The 6,665-nt window shown below is 49.2% G+C and overlaps 1 protein-coding gene across 1 annotated transcript in view; it reads left to right on the plus strand.

The window, feature by feature from the left end:
• Nucleotides 1-981: 981 nt before the first annotated feature.
• Nucleotides 982-6,665, plus strand: part of GNG4 (G protein subunit gamma 4) — a 21,150-nt gene continuing 15,466 nt past the window's right edge. The window contains exon 1 of the mRNA XM_019549834.1: nucleotides 982-1,207. The gene's annotated coding sequence lies outside the window, so the exon portion shown is untranslated. The remainder of the gene's footprint in view (nucleotides 1,208-6,665) is intronic.

The raw sequence follows: 6,665 nt of genomic DNA on the forward strand, positions 1-6,665 counted from the left end.
GTGCTGAAGGGGAGGTTTGGAGGCACGCATAGCCCTTAAGGCGGGACGCATATAGATACCCCATTCTGGAGTAGGGACAGGAACACCAGTACCGTCCACTAGGGAAACAGGCAGCCTCCCATATTACTTATTGGTCATCAAAGTCGTGTCGGGCGAGATTCTGAGGGTGCTACGTTCACCCTAACGTGATGGTAGGAGGCGCTAGGGAGTTCACGGCCGCCCCTAGGCCCTGCTCCCTCACACTGGTCTATTAGAGAACATACTCCTTTATTCGGCTGTAACTTTGTTTGGCCGCTACCTGCTAGTAGGTAGCTACTGTGACCTAACTGGATTTGCTTAATGTCCTTTCGCTTCAAGTCACATTTTTCAAGAATGTAACTACGACCTTAACCAAGGAACAGCTGTACCAGGGTTGTAGTGTCTAGTTAGTTCCCCCCCACCCTCCTCTTTCAGCTTAATTACCAAATGCTCATACTGGAAGCTCAAAATGATCGTATGCGCTAAAAAACAAGGGCACGCTGAAAACCTATGCGTATCCGTCTTTTTTCTTATGTACTTGATATTGCTCAGTAGAGCTCTAGTTATTGCTCAGCATTACTCCAGCGAGCGAGAACTGGGTCATCCAAGCGGACGCATTTCTTCCTTTCGAGGCCAGAGGTGACAGCAGCCCCCAAAGTCGGTTAAGACTCCCCGAGAGCCACTTGCGAGAGGCGGGGTTGTTGTTGTTTGTGCATGTGCCGCGTCAACGAGCCGCTTCCAAAACGATGATGCAGCTTGAACACTTTTCCTCTTCAACACGGAGCTTGAAACGATCGGACGAAGACGATCGTTATCACGCGCCCGGCACCACCGTCCTTCCTCGCCTTCCTCCCCCTCATGACATGGAAGGTCCGGGCCCGCGGGCGCAAGGTGCGTGGGCGGTACTCGTTCCTCCCCCCCGCCCCAGTTGAAGGGCTCCGCCGGGCCGTTACGCACACGCGCTGCCGCCCCGCCCGTGGCTGAAGGGCGGCGGTTGCCTCGGAGTCCCCAGCCCGTTGCGGGGAGGGGGGAGAGCCCCGCCCCGCTCCGCTCACCCCGGGGGCGGGAGGCCGTGCGGCGCCGAGCCATGTGCCGCCGCCGCCTCAGCCCGGCTGCTCGCGCTGGCTCCTGAGCCCGGGGCGCCCGCGCTACCGCCGCCTGCCCGCAGCCCCTCCCCCAGCCCCGCCAGGTGAGGAACGGTCGCGGAGGGGGAGGGGTGCGCGTGGAACGCGGCGGCCGTTGAGGCTAATGATCGCTCTGAGAGGGTGGGGCGGGCACCTTGCTGAGAGGAGATGGGGATGGAGGGGTCCCAGGGGTGGTGGGGCCGCCCCTTGGTGCCGGAGAGGATGCCCGTCCCTGTGCTGCCGGCTCAGCAGAGCCCTCGGCGGCTCCTTCTGGGCACCTTGGGGTTTGGCGGCGTCCAACTGGGCAGTTGCGGGTTGAGGCCAAGAGAAGGGCTGCTGTTTTTGCGCCACCCTTCTGGGCGCCGCGGTGCGCCCGGGGGGCTCGCAGGACGGATCCCGCCGCTGGAGACGAGGGCTGTGCGTTTGTCACCCTGTGGTATAATAGGTCAGCGAAGGACGGGCCGCCGGCCTCTCTTCTGTGACCCCCCCCTCGTGGACGCCTGCAATTTCAGTGCTTGAAATGAACCTTGCCTGCCTGTGTCCTTAGACCAGTAGGGCTACAACCTCCACCCTTGCTTTTCAATGAACGCTGGGCTGCCTGCTCTGCTCCCTGGGAAGGGGCTGGGAATGAAAGAAAGGAATGATCCTGGTCCTTGGGAGTAATCCTAACCAGGGTTTGAATTGCATGTTGATTCTTGGGGGGTGGGGGGTGTTCAACACTAAATTAAATAGGTCATTGATGAGCAAGCCCACCTGAGTGATTCCCCCAGGTTATGGCTTTCAAATCTTAAGGGGGGGGGGCTCAACAACCCCAAGCCCCTCCGTAATTCAGAGCCTGATCCTAATGCATGTTGCTATGATGACATAGGGAGGCTGCCTTCCCCTGCATGGGGGCATAGTCCTACATATGCTGCGTGGCCCGATGAACTGGCAAGAAGGGAAAATACATTCTTTAAATTGCTGAAGGACAAAAAAGCATATTGAACTTTGTCAGTAAAGGCACTATAGACAGTGGCTAGGAAATACTGAAGAGGAGAGTAGTTAAGTTGCGGGTCGGAAGAAGGTCCTTGCTTCCCAGGCTCTCCAGTCTATCTCAAAGGATGGTTAGTAACTCTGTTGTAACCAATCTTAATTGCCACAACAGGTGACTTGGATCTAATTGTACAGGATGCTTTCTTGCTGTCAAGCTTAAGATTGTTTTTTGGAAGTAGAAGAAAATATTGCACTCTGCTTCCCTTTTTTAAGGTTAACTGAAAGCAAATGAAACTGCAGTTCGGAAGGCAAAGACCCTGCAGGGGTAAAGGGCTAAAGAATGTTTCCTTATCTGTTCGGTCTTATCATGTACTCTCTCCGTTTTATTGAACAGGTATTTATAGAGTTCTGTAAATATACATGGTGTCCCAAAAACTGTGGAGATAATTTTTTATCCCCAAAACTGCAGAGATATCTAAGGAACTCCCCCTGACATCAGGGCAGAATTTGACATCTTGAAGCTCTTTTGATGCACTCTGACTCATCTAAAACCAAAATAAAAGAATACATTTGCTCTTCAGAAGCCTTTTTATGAGCCCCAGAGATTAGTAATTTTTGACAAGGATGAATTAGCAGAGTTTGGAAAATGGGAATAAATTCCATGTGAGGCAGAAAAATAATCCCATGACTCCCCTTCATTTAGATGGCAGAATGTTATGATGGAGCTCCCAGGAGCCCCCTCCAGCATTTCAAGAGGAAAGCATTGGGGAACAGCTGCTCAGCATGGCGCACAAGCCAACAAAATATTATTTTGACTGTAAAAGGCCATGTGTTTAATGCTTCTTATATCAAAAATGCATGTTGATCACATTAACAGAGCCATAGAGACCGAGATTAATGGGATCCACGTACAGGAGATAGCGTAAACGTGGTTTGTTGGATAAGGGGCTGCTGCTGCATAATGTAAGAACACTGATATGCCACTGACCTGATTAGAGAGGCAGTAAACGTAAGATGGATGGTTACAATTTTTAGTATGGGTGTATTGCTCTAGCTTAATAGTGGGCTGTTGGATAAACAAACAAGGAAGCAGCACAGTGAATCTCGGTAAGGAGACGCCAAACAAAGTTTTGGAAACCAATTACAGGAAAGTGAGGAATTGTGTAGCTTCTGGGAATACTATATCTTGTCTTAATCCTTACTTTGCCAGGCTAGAAGCTCAGTGATCAAAAGAATATTGTTTAAAGTAAAAGAAAGGTAAGGATTACTTGTCAGGTCCTGAACTGAGATGGAACAGAACATGGGTATAAAAGAAATATGTGAAAGCAGTTATCTCCCCCAGCTTCCAGAGAATGGCGAATCTTAGAGAGATACAGGCAGAAGTATAGACTGAGATATTTTTTCCTCTCTTGGGCTTTGCTTCTAAACAAAGCTGTGTAGTTTGTTTACCGCATGCTGCTCTCCTAATGCCCAGGGGGAACAAAACTTAAGGGTCTGAGCCTAAGATAGACCTGTTTGAAATAAATCACAGTGGCAGGTGATTACAAACCCAAGGCCTGATCTGAGAGTATGACAGATGATAGCTACAGGCCTGAAGAGTTGAGAAGGGATGTACTTGAGACCAGAGCAAGTAAGAAGTGCAGTTAGCTCAGTATCTGTGACATCTGGAACTGTAGAAAACCTGCCAGTAAAGATCCTTGGTTAGAACAGCATTTATTCTTGGAGTTCAAAAAGCAATCAGATGCTTAATTGGATAACAAGGACATTCAGGAATGCAATAATAAATATTTTAAAAGGGAGAGTCTGAAAAAAATAAAATCTGGAGGGGTATGTAGATTGAGGCCCCTGAGGTGAGAGAAGGAATGGGGCTGGGGCTGAGATGGGGCAGGGTGTGGGACAGAGCAACAGCTCATCTTTGGGAGGCACAGAGAAGAGGGGCAGCTCCGGCCTCTGCATGCCTGCTGGGAGGGCATGGGGGGCATGTGCCCCTCCCCCTCCGGATCTGTGCATGGGGCAAGGGTGGGTTGGGTGGACCAAAAGAAAGCCAATGTGATCTAATGGCAGAGTTGCAGAGGCAATAAGCGGAAAACACAATAAAAGTGGGGGATTTCAACTCTCCACAAAGACTGAGTCAATCTAACATCAGGCTGGGATACAGAGACCAAATTTTTGGATGTCATAAAAGACTGCTTCCTGGAGCAGTTAGTCTTGGAACCTACAAGAGGAAAGCCCATTCTTGACCTAAATAATGCACGGGATTCGGTGCAAAAGGTAAGTGTTACGAGCCTCTCAATCATAGTGACCACAGTGCAGTTGGGTTTGAGATCCATGTAGGAGGGAAGAGGAGAAAATCTACCGCAGCAACCTTTAACTTTAAAAAGGGAGACTATATGAAAATGAGGTAGCTACTTAGAAGTTAAAGAGGCCCCTGAGGAGGTGAGGAACTTGAAAGCAGCATGGGAACTTATTAAGGACACCATAGTGGAGGCATAGAGCAAATGCCTACCGCAAATCAAAAAAAAAAAGTGGAAAGTGGACCAAAAGAAAGCCCATGTGGTCTAATGGCAGAGTTGCAGAGGCAATAAGCAGAAAAAAGCATTCTTTCAAAAGGTGGAATTCAAATCCTAATGAGGAAAACAAGAGCATAAACTTTCACAAACCAAATGTAGAGCAGTAATAAGACAAGCCAAGAGAGGATTTGAGGACAAACTTACTAGAGATACAAAAAGTAACAAAAAATTTTTTTTAAGAAAGTTAGAAGCTAAAGACCTGCCAGGTTGTCATTTGGGCCTTTGGATGATCAGGATGTAAAAGGGACACTAAAGGATGACAGGACCATTGCTGAGAGACTAAATGCATTCTTTGCATCTGTCTTCGCTGAGGAAGATGTTAGGGAAATTCTATCACCAGGTCATCTCCTCTCCAGGGACAAGTCTGTGGAGCTGACCCAGTTGAGGCTTCAGTAGATGAGATGGTAGAGAGAATTGATAAGCTAAATAGTAGCAAATCACCAGGATCTAATGACATTCACCTTAGGGTCCGGAAGGAGCTCAGATTGTAAATTGCCAAACTCCTAACGGTAGTATGCGATTTATCTCTAAACACAGCCTTGGTACCAGAGGACTTGAGGGTTGCCAAGGTGGCTCCCATATTGAAAGAAGGGCTCTGGAGGGGACACGGAACTACAGGCTAGTGAGACTAACTTATTGTTTCTACCAGTTTTCCAGGAACATAATAAAAAAGAATTGTTCAGCACATAGATGGGCAAAGTTGCTGATCTGGCCAGCAGGTGGACTCCATTTCCCAGCAGCCCCTGCCTGCATGGCTGGGGCCAATCTCCATGGAGATCCCAGCCATAGCTGAGTGGGAAAGCTCAAGGCTGGGGTTGCCGTAGAGACCGGCTGCAGCTTCATTGGCAGGGTGGGCAGCAGAGCAGGGCAGGGGGCTGCTTCAGAGCTGCTGGGAACTTGCAATGGAGGCAGCTTGCTCCAGAGCCAGGGCAGAGTCGCCATGTGTAGCCTGAATGCTCTGGGCAGGGTCGCACAAATAGGGGATTATGGCTCTGCCCTGGCTCCTTGCAGCAGTGACAGCCTGGTCTGGAGCAGGGCAGTCACGATCCCCTGCTTGTACTCTCTTGCCTGGAGCGTGCAGGCTACAAATTGTGGCTCTTCCCTGGCTCCGGAGCAAGCTGCTCCCATCGCAAGTTCACAGCAGCTCTGGAGCAATCCCTTGCCCTACCCCATCACATGCACTGCCAGCATGGCTGTGTCTGGTCTCCATGGCAACCCCATAGGATTACATGGACTGTCCATTTGCGGATTAGAAATTGGCTCCAGGATAGAAAGCAAAGAGTGGGTATAATTGGTCAGTTTTCATAATGCAAAGAAGTAAACAATGGGGTCCCCTAGGGATCTTTGTTGGGACCAGTGATGTTAACATTTATAAATGATCTGGAGAAGGGGGTGAGTAGCAAAGTGGCCAGATTTGCCAATGACACAAAATTATACAAAGTGGTATAGACCATGGCAGATAGTGAGGAGCTACAGAAGAATCTGGCATGATTGAGTGAATGGGCTACTGTATGGCAGATGAAATTTGGTGTAGATAAGTGCAAAATGATGCACCTAGGCAAAAATAGCCCAAACTATAACTACGCTACATTAGGCTGTACATTGGCTGTTACCACACAAAAAAGAGATCTAGGAGTCGTTTTGGACAGTTTGCTAAAAACATTGGCTTGATGCTCAGCAGCCGTCAAAAAGGCAAACAAGATGTTAGGGATTGTTAAGAAGGGAACTGTAAACAAAACAGAAAGTATCATTATGCCCCTTTATAAACCCATGGTACGACCACACAACTAGGATTACTATGTCCAGTTCTGTTCCCTACATCAGAAAAGGATAAACAGGAAACCTTCGCTATTCACAAAGTCCGGATTCGTGGATTCAAATATTTGCAGGGGAGGGTAGACCAGGGAGTCTGGCAGAGAGCAAGCGCCAGGGACGTGGAGGGAGGTGGTGGCAGCATCTTCTACCCGAGAGGCAGCCAAGG

The sequence above is a fragment of the Crocodylus porosus genome, unplaced genomic scaffold, assembly GCF_001723895.1.
Source record: "Crocodylus porosus isolate Cpor-Errol unplaced genomic scaffold, CroPor_comp1, whole genome shotgun sequence".
Lineage (NCBI taxonomy): Eukaryota > Metazoa > Chordata > Crocodylia > Crocodylidae > Crocodylus > Crocodylus porosus.